Below are 26,311 nucleotides of genomic sequence, written 5' to 3'. Positions count from 1 at the left end.
TAGAATCAGTGGGAGCCCTGAGCCTGTTTTCCTGCAACTAGATGGTCCCATTTGGGGGTGATGGGAGACAGTGACAGATCCTCAGGCATTAGATTCTCATAAGGAGCACTCAATCTAGATCCCTCACATAAACAGTTCGCAATAGGGTTCACAGTCCTATGAGACTCTAATGCCACCGCTGATATGACAGGAAGTGGAGCTCAGGAAGTAATGTGAGTGATGGGGAGCAGCTGTAAATACAGATGAAGCTTCACTGGCTGGCCTGTCACTTACCTCCTGCTGTGTGGCCCAGTTCCTAACAGGCCACAGACCAGTACCAGTCCATGGCCCGGAATTTGGGGCCTCCTACTCTAGAGGATACTGTATCCAAGGAATATATAACATGTCCGTTTAGAAACCAAAGAGTTATCTTTCATGCCACTATAATTTTTTATTTTATTTTATTTTTTTATTTTTTTGCCTGGGCGAAAATCTCAGAACTTTCTTACTATAGCCACCACTGAACAAATGAGAAAAATAAGCCACAAATTCATGAAGTCCGTGTGCTTTACCAAAGAGTAGTAAATGTACAACTCTGTTTTACAGCCTGAAGAAATAAGAGATTTATACCAAAATAGTCCAGAAAACATTTCTCTGTTCTAGGAACAGGTTCTCCTGAGATGCCAGGCAGCAGTGCAGATTGGAGGGTTGGAAGGCTATTCTGGTACACCTGAGAAAAGCATAAAACACACAGATTATTCTATTGGGTAAACACCTAACTGCCTCTGTAAAAGTGGATTCTTTTTATCTCTTTATTATTTGAAGATAAGATTTTCTTTTTTAAGTCTTAGAATTCATGGGCTTTCAGTAAAATTCATAAATGCTTATTCTTTCATGTCACCCCTCATGGATTATAGCTAAGTCCCACTGGAAAATTCTCATCATATTTCAAGAGAGCCCTTGGACTTTTGTTAGGATGGACTTAACTCTCATCTTTGCAAAAAGACAGTGTTCCCATGGTGATGAGGATGACATCATCGGGACTGGTTTCTGCTGTGAATACAGTCCCACTGATCACCACAGGAATAGATAGGGTAAGAGATAACAGGATTTTCTGTACAAACACAGGTAACTTAGAGATTAGCCAGGCTAACAAGCTATGAATTTTTACTAAATGTAAGCCTGATAGATTGCTTAAGATTATTATCCTCTTCACTGTCAATGGCACTCTAACATAGCAGGAATTCTCCTGTCCTATTAGGCTCCTCCAAGGATCGGCAGCCTATATGGGTAGGTGGCAACTTAAATACATTACTGAGGTGCTAATATTAGGCTTTTGTGATCATGAGAAGTTTTTGCTCTATTAAGCCAAGTTACATAAAGCAGGAGCTGGAAAGTCAGCTGGAGTGTGTCTTTTTTAGAGAACTGGCAAACTGAAATAAGTTTTACAGCACACTATAGCCGATCACCTAACTTTATTCTAAATGGAAAAGCTATACCCTTTGCAACATTCTATGACATTGAATTTTTCTTCTATAGCCATTAGTAAAAGGAAAGCATCAATTCATGTGTGACAGGCATCTTCTTCCCATGGTCATAACCAATTTTACTAATTCAAGTCTGCGTATAACTTGGCCGAAAATTAGTGGGTTCTTATGTCCTAATACATGCCCCTCAATATCTTAGTTTTCAATACTATAACAAGAATATTCATGTGCCAGTATATCCATCTGTCTAACTACCTGTCTATTTATTAAGTTTTAGTTGAGTACTGGTTATATTCTAGGTCCCACGATATAGATAGGAAAAAAACTGAATTATGATATTGCTCTTGCCCTACAGAACTGCAGACTCTGATGAAGGAGATAGACACACACATAACTGCAATGCTCTATAATGTCTTGAATATGGGTTTCTACTGAGATACACATAAATGCAGGAGTAATTAACTTTTCTGTGAGAGTTAAGGAGTATATTACAGAAGAGATGGTATTTGACGGGGGCCTGGGACGAGGCTGGTACAACCCTTGGTAGTAACGTTAATACTCACAAGGGGTGACTGAAAAACAGGAAGTACAAACATCAACTGGGGAAAGCTGCAAGAACGTTGAATCTCTCATTCATATGTAGATCCCTGACTCCCTTGATATCTGAGCCATATATGAAGTTAAGGATGGGGTTCATGCTAAGCATATTTCTGGACCCTGTCCAGTACACACAATTGGCCCAAGATGGGCTCAGTGTTTTTAATCTTATTTGGACTATGAACTCCTTTAATAATCTAATGAAGTTTCTAAATCCACTCCTCTGAAAAATGTAGAACACATTAGAAATACAAATTTGCAAAGAATTTTACAGCATTCCATGAACACTTTAAAGAGTATCTATAGTCTATGTTAAGAACTTTTAGTTATTAATTTAATAGGCAGATACTAGAGTTATAGTGCTTGTATACAGCTAGACTATTCAACTATCTCAAAAGATTATGGGGAAAAGATAGATAATCTATAAGCTAGAATATCTTTGTCTCTGCTGTTTTATAGGGCCAAATACATTATTTTCTAGCTCTATAATCTTGGATAACTTCCCTAAGCCCCAATTTACTCATTTTTATAATGAGGATATTAATCCCATTCTTCAGAATTTGTTGTCAGGATTGGAGATAACATACATGGAGTATCTAGAAAAGTGTCTGGCATATAATTTATTTGATTTGTATCATTATCATTAGTATCAGTATAACTGCTTGTATTGTATAATGACAATAAAATTACATTCCAGAAAATCAGGGAGCAAATTATGGCAATCAGATGCAATATCTATTATAGTTCTTTGGAGATATGTTAAACTTATTGTTTATTTAGAATTCCCTCTGCCCTCAAGATGATTAATAAAATATTGCAATTAGGTTCTAAACCCTCTGGGCAGAAAGTATAGCTCCTATATATTCTGTACTATGTTCAATAAATGTTTAATAACATGATACTACTGCTTGGGATTTCTATAGTTCTTTTATTTGATAGCCTCCAAGTACTTTATAGATGTTAGTTCATTAATTCTTCCAATTCCACAGAGACTTAGAAGGTAGGAAATGTGAAAGGCATCTTCTCTGTCTATTGGTTTAAATGCATGCCCTCCCCTCTCCCCACAAACCTTGTTGTGCCATTCTCTCCAATGGCACCAGTGTTTAACCCCTTCCTCTTAGCATGAAGGCCCTTCACCAAGTCTACTAGACTAGCTCATCTTATGCAACTGTCCCAACCTTTTTTCTTCTCCTTTGTTAAAGTTTGCAGTTTCTGTTTGTTTATCCTTAATGGAACTGATCTCTAAAATGGGCTGATTCCTTCATAGAGCCAGACTATAGGCATTTCAAATAATAGATAAATAAATAAATATCAATTACTATAGCTGCTATCTATTGAAGGTCAGACACTAAAATATACCAAAAGTATCATGTCTTTTGTGCATCTCAAAAATTATAAACCCATTGTATTCTCTCATTATTTCCATTTTTTAGTGAGAAAAATGGGTATTTAAGAAATTAAATACACTTGTGTAAGGTTGCACAGCCTATAAGAGGCCAATCTGGAAGTGGAACCCAGGTATGTTTACCCCTAAAATATAAGAAGATTTATCAGGAATTATGCAAATTCTCTATCTATTTCTCAGAGTACTCTGGGAACCTTCCAGAACCATCAGAGCTACCTGTCTGTGTCTGGGAAAATTAGAAGACTTGCTTTGATATTGGAACTTGTAGTAAGGTGAGCTATCACTGAAGCTCTTATGATTCTAATCTCCGTTTGTCCTTCCTTCTTCCCCTCCCAGTCTACCACTCCCTCAAAGGACCCCAGGAGGATGTGGAATTGATGCATCATCCCAGAAGCACTCTAAAGACTACCCAGCAGGACTTTCCAACAGCCAGAGTGGACATCCTATAAAGCCTCGCTTCACATCTGGGTCACAAAAAGATGGAAGAGACTCAGTGCTGTCTGAAAAACCGTGCAGCTCCTGAAATCCGTATGTTCAGTATATCTTTATGTGTACAACATTCCTCTTTAGCCCTCACTGACAAGCATCCTCTCATGCCAGTGTCTCCACTCTTACCTACTCTACCCTCCTCCCTCCTGGAATCTTGGAGGATTTCTGAGACTCTACCATCATTGCAACACCTTTCTCCTCCATTATAACATCAACCATGCCATACTTTCTATCCCAACTGCTAGTGACAGACACTTGCATATAATAAAAAATATTAATTGAATCAATTAAGAGAAAAACAAAATGAGACATATCAAGGACTTGCTGTGAGGGACACTATAATGTCTCTCTCTCTCTTCATATGTATGTATATATGTAATGTTGCTGTATTTTTTCATTTAAATGTTAATTTTTTTAATGCTGCTATTTTGATATCCACTCTAGAAACAAACCAAAAAAATGAGTTTCAGAGACTTAAGATTCCTAAAGCCATGTCATGATTAAATGGCAGAAAGGAAACTCAAATCCAAGTTGACCCAGGCTAGAAGCCTTGTCCTCAGCTACCTCGTTAGCTTTGCTGTGAGAGTCAGCGGTGCTGCAGAGCTGGCTATATTTATATTTTCACTATAGTTTTTTATCTGTGAGTTGACCTTAGACTTTACCTAGTTAAGGGACCCTAGCTTTTCTGTGAACAGGTGGCTGTGTTTAAGTCTTCAGAGCTTGTTCATCAATAAAGAAGGAATGAATGGGTGGACCCATTGGTGGTAGGGTTGTGGGGAAATCATCAGGAAGTGAAAGGAGACAGTGACATTCTTGAGAAGAGAATGAGAAGGAGTTGCCAGAAAGACATGTTTTGGGGTCAAGTCACTCTTAGTAATTTACCTCCTACAAGAAAGCACAGGGACTGCAGATTCTGTTCATTACCTTCATATTCTCATTTATCAGATGGGGCATTTATGCCAGAAAGACGGAATTCATTTCCCAGGGTAAGCAAGTACCTTAACAATTTATACTCAAGTTCATCCTCAAGGAATTGGGGGCTGATTAAGCATACAACTCTTCATGGAAGACCCCAGGCTACTTAGATGCTTGGGAGATATGTGCCGCTGCTGTGAATAAAGTTTTGCAAATAGTAATGCTGATACTATCTTTATTTCAGCAGCTAGGAGGAAAAAAAGCAAACAAACAAAAAGGAACAAAAACAAAACAAAAAATTGTAGAGTCTTAAGAGTTACTTTATAAAATACTAACCATGTTTAGAGAATTCAGCTTCCTGCTCCTTTAGGAATATTCTAAATTAACATTTTATTAACCATAGATTACATTTTCTCTTGAACTTGTTCAAATTCAGCTATAACCATTGTTCCCACTAGCAAGGTGCCTGCTGTGTACCAGTCATAAAGATTGCATGAGAGAAGTGAGCTATTGCTCAGAACTTTCTAGTTGTGCCAGACATATGCTGGTTGCATTTTAATTCTCACAAGCACAGAGGAAACAGATGATTGTTACCAACTGACAAATGAAGACAGAATATGTCATTGACTGGATAATGGGTAGATCTGTGGTTTGACCTGACATTTGTCTGACTCCGAAGTCCAGGCCCTGTTCTTTAGTTTATACTCTATGCTCTTCAAAGCCCATACTGTACTTCTCTGAATTCTGCAGTGTGAAAAGACCCATGTCCAATAAGGACCTGTGCAGACTGTGATTCCAGTCAGATGGAAGCCAGAGTGAAAGTCGTAGAGCCCTGCCTCCTAAACACCACTGAACTCCTCGTTCCCTGTGCATGGCCTAAATGCACCTCGGTAGGAGGACTGAAGAAGCCCAATCACCAGGACAAGCTGTCTTCAGGGATTCCTGAAGCCAGGCCCATGAATTCTGTGTCCCTGGGGAAACATTGATTATGTCCCCTTTCTTGGCTTCAAATATGGGTCAAGACAAAGACCAGAAATAGTGCTCAGTTTTTTATCAAGTCGGGGGTAAAGAGCTCTATATGTGAGTAACAACACTGAACTGCGATTCTGTAGTCACCCTTTTTCAGATATACTGTCTTCGGTCCCCTAGGACAGAACCCTCTTGGTTACTTTAGTATCAATGTGACTTATTCTAGAGATGTTCATCTGTAAAAGTCTCTTTTAACTTAAAAATGTTATATAATTGTTTCTTCCTGTCACTTTAATTCTAAAGACACTGCCAAGCAGTAGGCAATGAGCAGGACATCAGGACCTCTACTGCTCTTTCCCTAGGTCCAGGATCCTGCATCCTCTCTCCCATCTGGAATCATCAGCCCAGTGATTTTTCCGAGCATCACGTTGTTACCCAACTATGAATCCTTCAGGTATGCCTGGTATCCTCGATCCACAAAACCTTGATGTGGATGTAGAGAAAGTAATGCAAGGTAAGTCTGATTCACTTCATCGAAATAGTTGGGGAGCTAAAGTAAAAAGTATTTTTGCCTTACTAATTTTCTCCTATTGCTTTTACTCTCAAAGACGTTTTACATCTTTTGTGTTACATAATGTGGACAATATCCTTAATTGTTAGGGAGAAAAGAGATTAGTAGCCCTTCTCCTAGTAAAACAAAATCAAAACACAAACAAAATTAAGACCCAAATGGATGTCATGACCAAACTAGACTTTTCTGGAGCTCTTCAATTCAAACACAGGACATTTTACAGAGTCAGGATGCTTTTTCCCCTTAGTGTTTATCCTAAAAGATAACACTCCCTTAGGTAGTTATTTAGGAATGGATTTATTTATGGGGGTTAGTTTTTCTTCTCCTGGAACAGTCATAGTAAATATGCATATTACCTATGTACAGAAATAGTAGCCTCCTACTTCTCTCGGCAGGTTCAGAAAATAGTTCTTTTTAGAGACTGTGAAAGACTATTGATACTGTCAGTGGTGTTAACCGAAGCTACACCTCAGATGAGCCTGAGCAGCAGTGTGTCTGTGCTTTCATGTGGCTAAAGGACTAACACAATTACAGTGTCCTAGCTGACTGACAGTTTTGGTTGCTGGTTTCTTAACAAGAAGAGATGGTATTAAACCTGGCAATTGTCTATTTTTACAGGCTTAAGGGAAATCACTCAGGTGAATAAAAACTCAAAGACCTAAGTTGAAGAGCCTCATTAGAAGGTGTTTGAATATCATATTGCTTTATTCCAAAGGTTAAACACATTTAACTCAGGAGGGAGAAATCCTGCAGGAGGCAAGTGGAGCATATCTTGCTTCTCAGCTAGCTCTGAGGCTGAGAGCCCAATGCCACCCATGCAGCAAGCAAGCAGACACAGTCTTGGGACTTAGAGAAACACTTTAAAGGCTAGTTTTGTTTGTTTTATTTATTTTTTTATTAACTGAGACAATTTGGAATTTAGGTCAATTGACAGAGAGTGCATAGGGTCACACTCCTTCAAGGCAGCTTGTATCTGGTTATGTTTGCATGAACAAATGGGTGGGCCTTGAGCAAAGGGTAGCTGAGGATAATCAGTTTCTTCATTCCAAATCTTGGCTGCATCCTCCCCAGCACCCTATGTCCAGTTCTGTATGTTTCAACAGACAGGAGATGTGAAAGAGCTGATAGGGTTTAAGGAAAACATTTAAAGATGAATAATGAGGCTGGGCGATGTGGCTCATGCCTGTAATCCCAGCACTTTGGGAAACTGAGGCAGGTGGATCACCTGAGGTCAGAAGTTTGAGACTAGTCCAGCCAACATAGTGAAACCCTGTCTCTACTAAAAAATAAAAAAAATAGCTGGCGTGGTGGCAAGCGCCTGTAGTCCCAGCTACTCGGGAGAGTAAGGCGGGAGAATTGCTTGCACTTGGGAGGCAGAGGTTGCGGTGAGCTGAGATCACGCCATTGCACTCCAGCCTGGGCAACAGGAGTGAAACTTTGTCTCAAAATAAATTAATTAATAAATTAATTAAAAATAAATAAAGATGAATAATGAGTAAATAATATAATTGTTTTAACATAATGGCTGAAATAGTATTATGTTTAACTACATTAAAAAGCTTATTTTCTTCTGGAATATGAGGCATATAGCAATACAGCTTCTACTGAATGAGAGAAAATTGGTTTTAAACTACATTGAGGTATAGGAAGTTGCAAAGAAATGTGTCTTCATCTGTTTTGTGCTGCTATAACGGGATACCTGAGACTGGGTAGCTTATAAAAATTGAAACTTATCAGCTCACAGTTTTGGAGGTTGGGAAGTCCAATGACACAGTGCTAGCATCTGGCAAGAGCCTTCTTGCTATGTCATCACGTAGTAGAAGGCAAGAGGGCAAGAGAGGGAAAGTGGGGTCTGACTGAACCTACCCTTTATAGCAACACCAATCCCGCCCGTGAAGGTGGAGCCCTCCTGGCTTAATCACTGCTAAAAGGTGCCTCCTCTTTATACTGTTACAGTGGCAATTAAATTTCAATATGAGTTTTGGAGGGGACAAACATTCAAACCATAGCAGTGTGTAAAGCCAAGAAAAAACAAAAAACAAAAAAACAACTACTTGCAGTGAAAGGTTGAATGCCTTGCCCTGAAGTGGAAGTACAGTTCTACGGGACTGTCCAGTGCTCTTTTCGTAATGCAGTGATGCAGGAATTCAACAGGCAATGAATGCTATGGGTTGATTTCACTATTGACTACTAGCAATTTAGCATGATTCAAAGAGTGATTGCTTTTTAAGTACAGAAGAACAAGAGGTTGAAATAGAGGTCTTTCCTTCCAGGTCTAGCATAAATGCCACCTCCTCTAAAAGTCTTCCCCTACCTCCTAAGAAGGAATTAATTTCTTTCTCTTCATTACTCCCGCTAGATAATTAGTTTCTCCCTCCTCATTAATTCCACCTTTTCTATGGTGTTTATCAGAGTCTTCTTTACAATATAATTAGCTAGTTTTCTAATAAATACCATATTTCCTGCTGACAGTTGCCATGTCCTGTGCCCAGTAGGATGCCTGGCACTAGCAGAAGCTCAAAATGTAAAGTGGATTTAAATAAACAAAACTATCTGGGTCTCTCAGGGAAATTTAAAGCAACAGATGAAGAAATATTATCCCTGGGGACTTGACTTTCATATTTGGTAAACAAATGACCTACATTTAAGTCAAAATATAAAAACCTCAAGCAGAACACAATTAAACAGCTTCAGATTAGAAGGATTCAGAAGAAAGGAGTCAAAACAGATGAGATCTGAAGAAGATTTCCAAAGCATCTGCCATCTGCACAGTATTAAAATTGTTTTACATACACTTTCATTTAATGCTGAAAAAATAAAATAAAAATTTAAGTTGCAAAATAAATGTTATTGTTTCCACTTTAAGGATTGGAAAACTGAGGTTTAAATAGACTATGTAATTTGTCTGAGACCATGTGGCACTATTAAATGATTAACTTGGACTCATAATTAGAGTCCAGGTTACCTTGGCAGCACTTTGCTGACTTTACTCTGCAGATTTGCCTTGTATAATAAATGTAACATGAAGGAGATGTAAAAGGGTATGGATTACAGGGAAGGTGAGAATGGCTCTGATATGCTAAGTGCTCATAAAAAATAACTTGTGCCATGCGTGGTGGTGCACACCTGTAATGCTAGCTCCTCAGGAGGCTGAAGCAGGAGGACTGCTTGAGCCCGGGAGTTTGCTCTAGTGAGCTATGACTGCACCTATAAAAATCGCCATTGCACTCCAGCCTGGGTGATAGAGCCAGGCCTCATCTATTAAAAAAAAAAGATAACTCCTGATCTTAATTTCTTGCCTTCCACCCAATAAACCAATCAAATGTTGATATTTCCTGGAGTTTCTTTGTTAAGTTGGTTGTGGTTGCTATCTGTCCTGCTGTGGTGAGTTGAAAACATGATTCAGAATCATCTTTATCAGGTCTAATAAATGACCCTTTAGCCCACCTGAATCTCTGGGTCTGAGAGCCAGCCCCTCTTGGTATGATCTGGCCCACACAAGACAAAATCAAGTTTCCTCTCTCACTCCAGGCTTTCTGGACCCACTGAGGTCTTCAAACTATAGTTCAAACTAAATGTTTTCCCATTTCAGTCTCAACGGAAGTGGAAAATTTCTCTGGAGAAGAGTCATTACGTATAGACATGAGATTCCATGGCTCGTCTGAGCCCAGCTGCTGGGATAAACCTGAGCTAGAAACTTTAATGCAATGTGAACTTTAATGTGACGATTAGCACAGGGATCTTTTCCCTGAGGCAATTAACTTCTGCTCTTCTGTCTAACCATGATTTCAGCACTGGCAGCAGGCAGGAAATGAATGTCACCGTCACAGTCACAGTCAGTCAGCTTAGACTTGTACCCATAGGGGTCATTCAATTCAAGATTTCTTTGCATTGTTCATCCTTGGAGACCCAATATTCCCTTCAGGTGCTATGATTACCTTAGAAGAGAAATAATCACTAGGGGCCCCCAAACCAAGTCAGACTTCTCAACATCTGGAGAATGCTACCATGGTGCATCCCTATGCTGGCATTTTCTCAGAACCCTTAATAAATAAATGGAACTCCATATATCCCTCCATTTATGTCCCTAAATGATAGCTGCTTGGGAATGCATAGATGTGTTATATTGGTCACCAGGGACTCTCTTCAGTGGTAGAATGTCCTGTATCCAAAATAGGCAAGAGATAAACAGTAGAAAACAACCAATTTGGGAAAGTTATAGAAAAAACACTCAAAACCCATCTCTAAATCAATTTGAAAATGTATTCAACTCAGAAAAAGAAAAGAAGAAGAAGAAAAAAAGGAAAATAAAAGAAAGCTTGGGATATATCATCCTGGCAGAGAAGGAGGCAGGGTAATATTGTGACATTATCCTTAAATCTAAGAAGATAGAGAGCCAGCCATCCTTCACTGAGAAAGACATAGGAAGAAATGTGACTGATTGTAGTAGAAAAACCTCAGGTTAGTTATAAAAAATCCCTTTCTGTGCAGTGTAGGAGGTCCTGGAACAAATGAGTAAAATATAATTTAAAAACGTTCTCCTAGAGAGCATAAGGAAAGTGTCTTAAAGCAATTCTGCCTAGAAACAGGATCTATAGAATTCTTGTTACTCAAATGTGTCCCATAGATCAGCCGATCAGGCATCACATGGTAGCTGGTTAAAATGCAAAATGTTAGGTACTACTCCAGATACGCTAAATCAGAATCTGCATTTTTAAAAGACTCATTTATCCATTAAGCATCAGGTCCAGATAAACAACTGAATTTATCTATGGCTTAGACAGCATTCATGGTATATAGTCATTTTTTGTTTTTAAAGAAAATTAACTTAACAGCCTGCAAAGCTAGAGATTTAAATCTCTTGTTTCCTATTGCCTTTCTGGTTCTCTTAGCTTGCAGTACTCACAGCTGCCTGGATGCATATTCAGGAGCACCAGTGACCTTGAATTGGACGGCAAGCCTGGGGTCATCCCTGACTGCCTCAGAATCTCTGTGTCATGATTTTAATTTTTGAAGAAGCTTTTTTTTTTTGTCAACTAAGTCATGTATGTGCACATACAAACACACAAGCATAAACACACACAAACAGAATGTGTTTTGAAAAGAAAAGAAAATCACAGTTTTGATTTGTGTAATGAAATAATGTTATCCCAATATTGTTGGTTAAGTTCTCTAGTCTGGCTTCATCTCTTTTATTTCAAATGATTTAACTGTTGATTAGGTATTGAAAAATCTTGGTGGGCATAACACCGCTTAAAAATCTTATTTCCAAAATTGTATGCATTAATATTTTACAGCATATTGACAGTGCCTCTGCTTTTTTGTTCCTGGGCCACGTGTCAACTGTATCCATCAAAGGAGAACTTCCATGTTTCCTCTTTGCATGGTTGAAATGTGACTTGTGAGGCAGGTCTGATTGGTGGGTGCTCCTCGGGCTACTTTTGGCTCTCCCTTGTTTCCCAAACTTTATCTTTCTGCACTGCTCCTTGTATGTGTTGGGAGAAGCTCCCTGCTCCCATGAGGCAGGAGGAGAAAGGCACAAGCACTGTATCTACTCTGGTAATATATTCGTGGCACTACTCAGGAAATAGCAATAATCAGAGAGTCATAGAATTTTAGAAATTGTAAAGGGATTTGTAGATGACCTGGTTAAACTCCTTCATTCTACTGATTGGGAGACTAATCAGAGAGGGAGTCTGTATAACCCAAACTTGCGTAGCTATTTAGTAACAGAGCTGGGACTAGTGTTCTCAGCTAGTTTTCCTAATTTCTGGTCCAGTTGCCTTTTTCATGCACACATGCAACAACAAAAATTATATATCTTCTAAATTAAGTCACACCTTCACAAGATCACATGTCACGAAAAGTCCAGGACCATCTCTATATTGTTCATTACCATGTTCCCCCTGCATAGGCATAAGAAAGCTCCAAAGGCATATTTATTAAACAAAACGACACATAGGAAGCTTTTTCTTGGATTTCCTGTTCATAGCTTAGCATAGTCAAACAAATTAATATTCAGTCTAGTTATGTCTTGATCTAATAACCATAATATTTCCATCCACATATAACCCTCTCCAGTAATCCTTCAGAACACAAGTGGTGAGTTAGGTTTCCAGAAGTAGTGATGGGCTTATATTTTTTCTGGTCTCAAAACAACCGCACACTGTAAGATAGCATTAAAGGGACTGGTTGTGTTGGGGAAGAAAATGTATCCTAGATGAAATGGGGTGGATTACGCATGAGCAGGCAATCAAGGAGAGAGGTGATGGGCATGATTCTTCTAACTTCATAACTAACACTGAACCAAGTTATTTCTAAAGACACCTTTCTACTTGTTCCTCAAAACACTAAAATACTAATGAGAAAAGGAAAAAAGTGTGTGTACATATATGTGTGGGTGTATATATATATGTTTATGTATAAAAGTATGTGTGTGTGTGTATATATATGTATATACACACACAAACACAAAACCACACCCTCTCCATATATCTATGCATGTGTGTGTGTGTGTGTGTGTGTGTGTATATAGTGGGAGAGAGAGAGAGTGAGGACACAAATATGGCTTGATCTTTATTATTTTCTCAAGGATGTGTGGGCCAGGGTAGTCATTCTTTGTTTCTGATTTTGTTTTTTCTCTTAAGACTTCTCAACCTTGATAACATTCACTATCACTATTCTCAGTGTCTCAGTGGTATGCATGAATCAATCGATGGGTAAATAGTGGGAGGGAGGAAAAATATTAGAATCCCCCATTTCGCCTATGTGGAAAATGATGAATAGTGTAGCTTCATATATTGATCCAAATGTGTTATATCTTTCTAGTCATCCTACCTAGTTTATTTCTATAATAGATACTGTTGTTTGTCAAGGTCAAAACAAAAGGAAATATTGGACGAACCCATTTTGTCCCACTACCACTGACACAGTTGTGAAATTGTACTGTATTGTGAAATATGGAAAATTTAAAGTGATAATTCATGTTGAAGTTTATTTCTGAAATATAGGAAACCAACTAGTTTGGGGAACAATTGATTATCTTTGCATTTGTGATTAACTTAACAAAGGAAAAACAGAAAAAAATAACTTTGTTTTAGTCATTGGATTCACATATTGCTAGAGAGGACTTTTCACCCTGATTTAGATGCATTTCTGCTCTTCACCTGAAAATATAAACACCAGAGGCTGTATACCCAATCATCAACATGCTGAAGATTTAGTATCTTAAAATATTGAAGCATAGAATAATTATCATATATTTTCAATACTTAAATGAAAGCAGTCAAGAAACTTTCCTCACATTTTTAATAAACAGCTAAAACGTGTTAATGTTCACTATTTGCCAGGCACTCTGCCATTTAATTTCATAATAACTATTTTATATTGTTACTATTATCATACATTCCAAATGAGAAAATCAGGGTTTAGAGAAAATTTAGAGAGTTAGGTCTTGCAACTAGTATCCATAGACTTGGGATAAAAATCCTACTTTAACTGTTGAACCATAGCTCATAATGAATGTGTGCTTTTCAGAAAAAATAAAACTAAATGAGTTCAAGGAGAACCATCAACTTTAAAACCCACACCAACCAATTTTCCAGTCTGATACCTCTCAGAGATCGAATCCAGGGTCATTTTGTCCAACTTGCTCATTTTACAGGTGAAGAAGTTAAGTGGTGTTACTAAGTGTATGCAGCTAGTTAGTAAAACTGGAACTGGAATACACGTTTCGGAATCCTCCCACATTAGCAATCTCTCTGCTATACCACTCTGTTTCTCAACAAAGCAGTGACAAATTTGAATTCGATGTAGAATTATAGTTATGAATACAAATTTTGAGTCAGCTGTTCAGCCTTCCCAAATTTTCCAACTTAAACTGATAGCCAAACAGCCAGAACTTATGCTTAAAATTAAGCCATCTTATCTGGAATCGTGGTTTTCTTGATTGAAAACCATGAACTGTGTTTTCACATCATTGAAACTGTGTCCTCTGCAACATCACTGTCACCAGGACATCCATCTCCACACTGAACATTGATGAAACTGACCCAGCTTTCCACCGTTCAATGCTCCTTTCCAAGGCACCTTATGGAACTTGACCACGTAGTTTTCCATTGGCAAACTTTTTAATATCCTCAATCTTTCCTTAAATGTTCTCTTCCTCTGTTGTCCTGAATGAAAGTTTTACCTAAGAATGCTACTACCCGTCAAATTACACAGACCTCTGGACCTGATGATTAGAGTGGGTGCTTGCTTGTCTTGCTTCTCATTTCCACTTCCAAACAATTATTTCACAGTTTGCCATCCATTGTTCTATCTCCTCTGGAGTTTGTGCCATCAGGCTATGCCACTCCCCACCCCACATCGTGTTTTTCATCACCAACTGCCCATCATTTCTTCCTTTCATGGAAGTTCTTATGTCTTGGCATACTGTCTTCACCCTATCTTTATTCTTGTCATCATTGTTGGTGACTTCAGCATCCACATGCATTATTCCTCCTTCTTTGTCTTTCAGTTCCTTTGCTCACTCACTTCCACAGTTTTATTCCTCCTCTCCCCCTCAGCCATGACTTGCCTTGGTCATATTCCTAATTTTACCATTATATCAGTTAGGAACTAGAACGCAAGTGATCTGGAATTATCCTCTTAATTCATTGATTTTTTGAAATTCTATTTTCTGTTAGCCCATACTAGATTCTAATTTTCTTCAAAACAGGGACCTTATCTATTTAGTTCATCATTTTATCTTCAGAATCTAGAGTAGTACCTGGCATAAAGTGGGCACTCAATAAGTATCTGTTAAGTAAAAAGGCATGGTAACACACTGGATCCTACACTTAGGGACACTAATAAATCCTCCCAACCCCTGAAGAACTCACAATTTTCTAGAGACTTACAACTTAGCTATAGAAGTGAGAGGGGAAAAAAGGCCTTATAAAATAAAATATTAAATCATAAGAACAGTAGCAGTAATAGGTGTTTATTCATTTACTGTTTCATTTATTTATTTGTGCATTTAGCCAACACATTTTTACAGGGCACTTTCTATGAACTCAGCTCTCTTGAGTAAAGAGTTTCAAAGATGAATGAGACATTATTTCTGCCTTCAATTACATTACATTATTGGGAGAAGAAGACATGGGAGAGGCTCCCTTAAAACAGGGAGAAATAACTACAGGTCACCATGTATGTAAGCATGACCTGCTCTCTCAATCAACTCCCTCCCCATATACACAGCCTCCAACAAGAGAGAACTTATACGTATAGACATACAAGTTATTGTGTTCTTACTTCTCAGAATATCTTTTTAGGTGATAGAGGTAGAGGTGTCATGTCAGAAACACCAAAATGTCAATGGAGGGGCCCCCTGTCTCTTAAAATAAAGAAAGAAATAATAGAAAAAGAAACATCAAACATTTTTTACATTAGCATTTGTATATATAAACAAGAAAAGATGAAATCTAAGGAAAATGACTGACATATTTGCATTAAGAGCATGTATTTTCATCTCTTCCCAGTGTGTTTTCTGAGCCTTCTATCATAAGACTGCCAACTATTTCAAAATTTAAAAAGGAAAACAAACATATGCATTGTATGTCTTTTGCAGCTTTCTATAAACTTACTTGAGGACTGAGCTTACAACAGGAAAATGATGCCGACTGAAAATAGAAGTGGAAAGTAAAGAGGAAGAATGGGTGTTGTAAGTTAGGGTAAATTTTGCTGCAAATCAAATGGGTACAAATCAGCAGGTGTTAAAGGACAGTCCCTAGTCCAGACATGGGATAGGTGCCGTGATTCTCCGTAAGGCTGGCAGCTCACAAAGCCAGGCTCTTTGCTTCTCTCAGCTCTGCCTTTCCCAGGCATGGCTTTGTCTGTTGACTCCTGTTACTGTGGCTGCATCAGGCCCAGCCATGACATTTGAACCCCAAAGCATCCATGCTAAAGGGAAAGAGTGGCCTTTTTCTTTTCTGAAGTAAAAAAAAAAAAAATTGTCTAAAAATTTTCAAAACACATTCTCTCAAATCCCTGTGATTGGAATTATGTCACATTTCCATTCTTGAAGTCAAACTCATGGCCAAAGAAATGGACTAATACATTGGTTTCTTGGACAAGTCAGGCCCAATCTGGCAGCCATGGCCAAGGTCAACTTCTGCTGTGAACATGGTTGCATGGACCCCAGAAATCATGATTTTTTTAAGGAAGGAGAAGGGAGTGAATGCCAGGTAGTCAGGGCCAGCTACATAATGTGCAGAGCCAGTGCAAACTGAAAATGCTGTCTCCCCTTCCCATAGCAAAGGGCAACCCCCAAGGGAATGTCACTTTGCCCTGGGTTCAGGGTCAATGAGAGACACTTCTCTCCTACCCCTGCTCCCCAACAAGTCATCAAATGCACCATGGCACTGCCAACCCAGGGCAAGGATGGCCACCACCTTGCTTTACCCAAAAAGACTACAGGGTGTAGGTAAAAACCCAATCATGCCAAACCTGCTCCAATGCCCCCTGGAGGCAGAAGGAAGGCTGACAGAGGGCTTCCCCTACACCCAGCTTGGACAGCAGAGGATAGCAAAGGCCGTCAAGCTAGGGCAAGGAATGAGAGCCAAGGCCAGCAGTTACTGGAACCAAATAAAAGGTAACAGAAAACAGAGAACCCAGCCACCCAGCCCAGGATGCCAAGAGGCAGATGGAGGTGGGAGCTCTCAGCTGCAGCTCTCAGCCCAAGCATGCCCTCCGTGAAACCCTGAGTTCACAGAGCGTGAAACCTGAGTGTGAGGCCTTTCTGAGCAGCGCCCTGTATGACTGTGCTGGCCGCGTATGCATGAAGCTGACCTTAGAGGTGGCAAGCAACAGTGTTAGAGAACAGGGGTTTGGGAAAACAAAGAAGGAAGGCTTTGAGAATAGCCTGAAAACCAAGGAACCCAGGAAGCTGGTACATAATATTTAGAGCTATCGTCACTACTGACAAAAGATTGAGAGGGAAGAAGAGCTTTCTAAAAGCTATAGGGAGGTAACAGCCAACCCCATTTGTGCGAGGTGGCAGAGCAGCCACAGTGTTCTGGAAATTCACTGCAGACTTCTCTGGCTCTGCATTTCCTCCCTGTTGTGACCTGATCCCATTCAAGGTTTTAAAAAGAATGCTCTTGAGCCAAAATGAGGGAGAAAAAAGGAACAAGGGCCAACTCATAAGGAGAGAGATGATTCCTTATTAAAGGGGAATTATTAATACATTCTCCGTATCCTGTCAAATCTTAAAAAAGTGGTCAGTGCTATTTAGCATCAGTCACACCATCATATAGTAATTCCTCCGGTGCAGGCTTGGCCCAGCACATCTGCATGAGAGAGATTAGTCACATCCCATGGAGCGGGGTGATTTTCAAAGCTTTACTTTTAACCTGGTGGGCATGAAAATGCTCTAAAATGTCTCCCCTGAGGTCTTAATGATGTGCCTTTACACACTTTCTACATTAAAAAATGCTTGAGAGATAAAAGTGCAAGCCCTTCCCGTTTAATATTTATAGGCCACATCATTAAAAGGGAAAGATCAGCTGTTCTCAAGGGGAGTTGCCCATAGAGAGATTCATGTCCTGGGAGGTCTCCATCCCAGCCTGGCTTGCAGAAGAAGATTCCAATCCCATTCTCAAATATTCTGTGTAAGACTTGACATCCGACTGAAGAGGGCTGAGAAGTAAAGTATTTTGCTTAAAATATGCTAAGTAAAAAGAGAGACTTAGCAAAATTGAATGCTAGAAGGAAATATATCAGTATTTTAGCTGTGTGTAGTGGAGCCATAGGTGATTATTTTTTCTCTGTTTTGTCTATTGTTCCCAAGTTTCTATAATAAGAATAAATTATTTTTAGTAGGAGAGCTATATGCATACATATGCATACATACACATATATACATATAACACGTGTATGCACATACATACATGTACTCAGATATTTACACAGAGATATATTTATATATTGCATACCTATAAAAAACACATACACAAGAAATTTTGTGAAATAAACCAAAGCATTTTTATTTATTTGCAAAAAAGTTAGCTTAAGATAGTCAAGATCTATAAAACATCATGGAATCTAGGACTGGATGTGTTCCCCGCCCCCACCCACCCCCAGCATTTATCAAAGTTCTTTACATATTAAACAACATCATTAACAGAAAGAAGGAAGGCTAAGATGAGGTAGGGAAAGAGGGAAGAAGTGACAGGAGAAGGAAGGCAGGCTACTATCTCATAATGTTTGGCAGGGGATTCGAAAACACTTTGAACCATAATATACAAAGTTTAGAAAATGTCATAACTCTCAAGGAGTTGTTGGTTTTTTAAAATGTCTACCATTCCTGAGTCTTCACCACTATGGCAGTGACTGTGGCATGAACAGTGTGAGTAAGCTTTAAGAAGTTAGAAATGAGGCAACTGACCAGACATGCACACAAGAACTGACATTTGAACATAAACAGAAAGCAAGACAAAGCAAAATACACAAACAGGAGATTCCACTGTTCTATCTATCCTCAGAATACATATTTACCTAGACTCTAATCTTACTCAATACAGAAATTTCTGTCAGGTTGTTTAGCCAAGTAACTGCTTCCTTGTGGGGAGCGGGGCCTTAGGAAGTGGCACATCAGAGCAACCATACAGTTTCACACAAAGGAAGAGTCAAGATTAGGACTTCAGGGGCCCCAGGGAGAATCTCTAGCCTTGCAGTTCTTATCTGGAAACATTTATCTCCTTCAGGTCTCCTATCCCACCATTAGATAAGGCTCCTGCTAGGGGAAGTAACAGTGTAACTTATAGTCACAGGACTGATGAAGCCTTTCCTTCTCTCAGATTTTCTCAGGAGGCAGAGCAAGAGCTCTGGAAACCTGGGGGAGAAGCTGGGGTGAAGGAGGGGGAGGGAGGGAAGGAAACAAGGAGGGAGGGAAGGATGCAAGGGCCTTGGGATCTCAGAGACTGCCTAGCTTTAGTAAAATAAAAAGATGGCTGGAGTTCTCTGACAGGTTTAGGAAAACCATCAATAGCGTGTCAAGGGCCCTTCCCTTTACAGAGATGTTCAGAAAGTCACGTCAAGCAGTTTATTCTTGTGTATGTCTAAGAAGGAGGTTTGGGGGGCAGAAGGAAGATGCTCTTAAAACAAGTGGATACCCGCCATCTGGGATTTTAAAATCCCAAGCAGTGACAGAGGGAGATGTTGGGCATTGCCCCCAGAAGAATCATCCCCTCTCCGACCTTCCCCTGTAGGGCTTCACACTGGGAAAGCCACCTGCCGGCCGCCTCTTCTGCCTCTTCAACCTTGTGGATAAGATGGGGAGATGGTTCTGAAGAAGGAATGGCAAGATCTTCCTGAAAGCATTCAGGAAATTGGATTTTCACACTTGCTAAACTGGGGGAAAGGAAGAAGGAGAACAAATTACTTCCAGCTGCTTTACTTCCTCAGCTCACTCCAACTGTTAGAACTAAGGTTGTGCATGGTGGATCATTTACAGAAGGCACAAGTAACCAGTTTACATTCCAGAATGGCTGATTTGATTGCCCTGACATCTGAATAAGTGCTTATGCTGTTCTCAGTTGAAAAGTTTCCCTGAGATTGTTGAGGAATCTGCCCAACCCATTGGGCTCACTTGTCCATCCCAGTCCAGTATTTATGAAGATCTTTTTTTTTAAAAAAACAAAAAACAGAGCAAACAAAAAAAAAACACAGAGACAGGATCCCATTATGTTGCCCAGGCTGGTCTCAAATTCCTAGGCTCAAGGGATTCTCCTGCCTCAGCCTCCCAAATTGCTGTCATTACAGGGATGAGCCACTGCCCCGGGCTCTAGCCCAGTATTTCTGGAACCAAGGAGAATGCAAAGTGAAGTGTTTATTTTACCTGTTCTCAATATTCTTTGATTATCATCTAATGATCCTTTGTTTTCTGTCCTCCAAATAGTGCAGAGCAAAGTGTTGACAGATTTCTGGAGATTGTCAGTCTGTGGAAAAAGTACAACCTGGAACCTTCCTGCCTTAGCTTTCTCCTCCATGCTGCCCGGGTCTCAGCACCGCAGCCATTTGATCGTCGCTCTTAACCGACGAAATGAGTCTGAGCAAAAGCTTAGAACAAACAGCTGGATCTTGGAATAACTGGTTTGAAGCTACAAATACACATCAAGGGTGCCCTTTGTTATTTGCTAATGAAGCCGAGGCTTGAACTTCCTGGAGAATCAGTTCAATGTGAACACAAGGATTAAATAGCCCTGACTCTAGTCAAAAAGAAGAAAAAGAGTATGGAAGCCATCATATCTGTAACACATTCACAGTTGTTCTTAATCTGGACTGAGCTTTTTTATAGCCTGAAGATCTTTTGAAATATAACCATGTCCTTAGCCAATTTTATTTACTCTATCTGGGTTGGTGCCAGAGACTCTAAAGAGCAACCAGGTTGAGCACCTCTGCCAGTGACTAGATAAGTAATGATGCAACTTCAGTGGAAAATACAGAATGAGGATTGTATGCATTTTATGAGGTATAAACTCCTACAGTTGAGCTGTTAAAATGTTCTTCTTCCAAGTCAGTTCTGAATTACCCATGCAAATGAAAGGGCCAGTGAACCAGAAAATATGTGAGCTGATAAACCAACAATAAAATTTAAATTTGACTTTCTTGGTCAAATTCAGGATTCAGAAAATGAATGAACTCTTAGTATAAACAAGACACTGCACTAGGAGCTGTGAGGGTTACACATGAATAACACATAGCTGCTATTTTAAAGAAAGTCAAGTTCACTCATTCACGCATGTGCTAAGAGCTGAGTTCTGTTCTGGGCTTCAGATTAGAAGCAGTAGAGACAACAAACACATTTCCTGCCCTCTTGAAGTTTGTATTCTATCGGAATAATAATTAAAAATGTTATACTGGGCCATACTTATGGTCACCCATTCTTAGAAAAATGGTACTAAGGGACACCGAGGTGTCATGTTTGCGTAACTTCTTTATTTCTCAGACTTAGGAATAGTGGCATAGACATGGGTCGGTAGGTGCAGCAAACCACCCTGGCACATGTTTACCTGTGTAACAAGTCTGCACATCCTGCACTTGTACCCCAAAACGAAAAATAAAAATTTAAATATTAAAAAAAAAAAGAAAGAGTGTCACAAAGAGGTGAAAGGAGTAAGAATACTAACAGTGGGGCCAGGTCTAGAGTCCAGAATACAGCCTAGACTTCAATCTTATCCTCTGTTAAATGCTGCCTACTTCTGTTCCCTGTATTTCCAAATGAATTTTGGTACACTGTGTAGGTAGCTGTAATTAGTTGCCCTTCCTAATTCCAACTCTAAGAAATTGACATGGTTACCATGTAAACCACCCTGCCTTTAGTCCATAAAGAATCACACATCTTCCCAGTATGTATCATATATAATGGGAGACAATAAAATAATATTTCTCAATCTTGGCTGCAAGTCGAGGTCGCCTGGGGAGTGGTAAAAAAGGAAACATACATACATACAAACAGATATGCATACATACAGACAGGCTTGGGCCACACCCCAAAAGATTCTGATTTAATTGTGGTTTAAGCATGAACATTTTTAAAAGCTCTCAAAGTGATCCTAATACACAGCCAAGATTGAGGACAAGTATAGCAAAGATAGTGTCTAAAAATGTCTTGGTTTGATTATTAGGAACTTGAATGACCTTGGACAAATTATTTAATAGCTCTATGTCTCAGTTTTCTTATCTTTAAAATGTGGATTAAAAAGCACTTACAGAGATAATGAAGAATGAGACAATGTATATGAAAGTAATAAGAACTGTGCTTGATATATATACTTTAAAAAGTGTTATATACAGTTTATCATTTTCAGCGAAATTAGTTTTATAATTATGTGCCCGTCAAGAAAGGCAATGCCTCTAGGCCCAATATTTTTTACTCTTTCAGTCAGTTTTCTTTTTCTTGGTCTTTCATAGGAAAGCTCATCTTTTATTCTTTTATGTTGTTCTCCTGATTAGATCATGAGCATGGCAAGAGGAGACAGCATCATTCATAAAAAAATGGCACACAGAGGGCCCTTCTTCCAGTCCCAGTTCTGCCATGTTCATGAACTGTGCAAATCTGGATGGGCCATTTTACCTATCTGGACCTCACCTGTTAAATAAATAGCTTGTTGTAATACATGACTTTTGAGTTTATTTCTGACAACCTGGAGTTCCTGAGAAGCTAACTTGTCAATTAACCAATACTTCAGAAGAACTAATATTTCAGACCTTCTCCTCAAAGGTGAGAGAAATGCAATGAAGAATTTGAGACGGTCCCTCTCCCCAGGATGTTTCCGATCTATGTGGAGAAGTAGATGTATGCGTGAAAAGTGAATTGTCTGAGTCTGATTCTTCTTCAGTGGCTGAAGCTACTACTGTCCATCCCTCCCACTGATTACAACCAAAAGCTCTAGAGAAAATGTAACATACAAGTACCTGGACCCTCGTATGTGTAAAAAAATAATAATACAGGTGGATTTTGGAGTGAAGTCAAAACTCAACAACCACAAAGGAGTGAGTTTTTTTTTCCATTATGTTTCGTTTTCTCACAATTTTACTCTAAGGGCGTGGACTCCAATTATGAAGAAAATGGTGTCAATGTAGTTCAGTAAAATATCAATAGAAACCCTATCTTCCTGGTCAGAGAAAACATGGCATAAAAAAGAAAGAAAAGTCCTAGAGACTGAAGAGTACAGGAGAATCATAGAGCAGAGGAAGATGGAGAAAAATAATACCTTGATACTGTGCACAAGTCCACATAAGTTGTAGCCGACATAGCAAAAATGTGGAGACCTGAACTGAGATTTGAACCGCTGACCACAGGTGCTGAAACAGGTCTTACAGCTGAACCTAAATGAATTGGCCGCCTGCTGAAATAAGCAACTAGAATGAAAATAGTAGGGAGTAGCAAACTACAGCATGCAGGGTCATTTGGCCCACTATCCTTTTTTTGTAAATACAATTTTTGTGGAACACAATCATGTCCATTCATTTACGTATTGTTAATGCATGCCTTTACAGCAGTGAAGCTGAGAAGTTACACAGAGACTGCATGGGCCACGAACCTAGAATATTTACTAACCGGCCCTGTGCAAATACATCCGCCAACCTTTGCTCTAGCAGATTATAACAGGACTCAGAGTCTGTATCGCACAAAATTCATAATGTCAAAAACAAAATAAAATATTTCTTGGTGTACAAAGAAACAGGAAAATGTGACCAATTATCAACAGAAAGTAAAATCAACAGATGTCCTAAGTGCTAGAAGTCTTAGAGACTTTAATGCAATTTTTCGACTATGCTTTATGAAGTGAAAGGAAACTTAAAAAAAAAAAAAATCAATGAAAAGTGATGAGTTTTTAACCTAGAAATAGAAACTACAGATGGAAGAAAATGGAAACGTAAATTTTAGAAATAGAAAATTATAGGATCTGAAATTTTAAAAATTACTACATTAGTTCAGGAAAAGAATGGAAATTACAAAGGAACTTTTGAACTTCAAGTTGATGAATTTGATAATACATCAATAGAAATTATCTACTCAAAACACTGTAGATAAAGGACATTGAAATGAAATTAACATAGACTCAGACCTATGGCAATAGGTCTCATAAACAATAGCAAAAGGTCTGGTGTCAATCTTCTTGGAGTCCCAAAAGAAGAAGGAAAAGAGATTAGTGTATTTAAAAAAGTAAAAAAAAATAAAGGCTAAACATTTCCCAAATTTGGTGAAAGATACAAATTCATGAATTCAAGAAGCTATGTCAAACCCTAAATATGATACACGAAGAATGAGAAAAAGAAAGGAAATAAACAACAACAACAAAAAACAGACACATTATAATCACATTGCTAGAAATCAAAGATTAACAAAAATTCATAAAAACCCAGAGGTAAATAACAAATAGCAGATAAAGGAGCAATGATTCAAATTGCTGCAGATCTCTCTCACTAGAAGTCCTGAAGGCCAGAGGCAGTTCTGAAGGAAAAAAACTGTCAGGTTCAAATACTAGATCCAGTAAAGAAACTCTTCATGAATGAAGGAAACATAATGGCATTTTCAGATAAAATACAAATTAGAATAATATATTGTCTGCAAACTTCTTTTAAAAAAATGCAAAAAGAAGTTCTTAATGCAAAAGGAAAATAATAGGAAAAAAACCTAAGGCTTCAGGAATAAATGAAAGGCATCAGAAACAATAAATATCTGGCAAATTTAATAAATTATTTCTTTCCTCTTAAGTTCTTTAAAATACATAATACTGCTAAAATTAAAAATTATAACGTCTGATAGTTCAATGTACACAAATGTAATACTATGACAACTACACAAAAGGAGAAGGGCAGGAGGGCCTTCATTTTAACCTTTCTATGCTTTATTTGAAGGATAAAACATTATGAATAAATTGTGAAGATTTGAGTGTCTGTAGTGCAAACACAGATAGATAGAAGATGGATAAATGGATAGATAAGTAGGTAGGTAGAGACAGAAAGAGATAGATAGATAGATAGATAGAGTTCATAACACAAAAGATGAATTAAAATGTAATGCAAAAAATGTTCAAACAAAAAAGGTAAGAAAGAGAAACAGAAGTAAAACAGAAAAAGAAAAACTGAAAACGCAGAGAGAAAATTCATAACTAAACAGTAGAACCAAATCCAACCATTGTCAATAATTATGTTAAATGCAAGTATACACCAATGAAAATATATAGATTTTCAGATTTCATTAGTAAAACACAGACCCAACTATATAATATCTACAAAAATCTTACGTTAAATGTAATGATAGAGACAGGTGCCTTAGTCCATTCAGGCTGCTATCACAAAGCACCTTAGACTGGGTGAATTATGAACAATAGAAATGTGTCTCTCACAATTCTGAAGATGGGTAAATCCAAGAAAAGGCACCTGGAGATTTGGTATCTGCTGAGGGCATACTTTCTGCTTTCTGATAATGTCTTGTTGCTGTGTCCTCACAGGGTGGAAGCTGTAAGTGTGCTCCCTTGGGCCTATTTTTAAGGGCACTATTCACATTCAGGAAGGCTTCACCATTGTGACCTAATCCCCTCCCAAAGGGCTTACCTCTTAATAGCATCACATTAGTGATTAGCTTTTAACATACTAATTTGGGCAGGGGTTGGGGAGGGCACAAACATTCAGATCATAGCAGCAGGTTAAACAACTTTTAAATGTCCAATGTGTTAAAGAATTAGTCTCAAGAGAAATGAGAATATATTTTGAATTGACTGAAAATAAAAAATTCAACACAAAAAATTTTTGGAATGCTGCTAAAGCAATACTCAGAGGTAAATTTATAGCATTAGATGCTTAGTTTAGAAATGAAGAAAGGTCACAAATAATCTAAGCTTCCATTTTACAAACCTAGAATAAAATCCAGATCAAGCTGGAATATCAGGTGGGTGCAAAAGTAATTGCAGTTTTGCACTAACCTAAAAGGAAAACAGAAAAGAAATCAATAAAATTAAAAACAGAAAAGCAATAGAAGAATATCAGTGAAACTAGAAGTTGTATTTTGGGAAGATAAATAAAATCACTAAACTTCTAGACAGGCCAAAACAGAAAGGAAATGGAACATATTACCCACCTCATTGGAACAAAAGAGAAGATATCGTTCATACAGTAATATGATTATGATAGGATACTATAAACAAAATCATACCCCAAAATTAGACAATGGAGATAAAATGTAGTAGTTCCTTAAAATTTACAGGCTGTTGTTGTGGCTTTCCTACTTTCACTGGAGCAGGAGGGAGTAATACCCAGTGGCTTCTTCACTCCTGTAATTGGGCTAGAGGGAGAGAGTGTTACAGCTCTGTACCTGCCACCCACATTTGGCAAGCTGGAGAGCCACAG

At 38.6% G+C, this 26,311-nt stretch overlaps 1 long non-coding RNA gene across 2 annotated transcripts; it reads left to right on the top strand.

The window, feature by feature from the left end:
* Window positions 1-3,808: 3,808 nt before the first annotated feature.
* Window positions 3,809-21,485, top strand: LOC117080339. 2 transcript variants are annotated; one of them, XR_004435789.1, is made up of 4 exons: window positions 3,809-3,996; window positions 6,204-6,355; window positions 16,023-16,115; window positions 20,352-21,485. It is a non-coding gene; the product is annotated as an uncharacterized LOC117080339 (long non-coding RNA). The 2 variants fall into 2 exon arrangements; XR_004435790.1 differs by having other exon boundaries at window positions 6,145-6,355.
* Window positions 21,486-26,311: the final 4,826 nt, after the last annotated feature.

Source organism: Trachypithecus francoisi, unplaced genomic scaffold (genome assembly GCF_009764315.1).
Source record: "Trachypithecus francoisi isolate TF-2019V2 unplaced genomic scaffold, Tfra_2.0 Lachesis_group8, whole genome shotgun sequence".
Taxonomy (NCBI): Eukaryota; Metazoa; Chordata; class Mammalia; order Primates; family Cercopithecidae; genus Trachypithecus; species Trachypithecus francoisi.
Note: the sequence above shows the minus strand (reverse complement) of the source record. Positions and strands in the feature narration are given on the sequence as shown.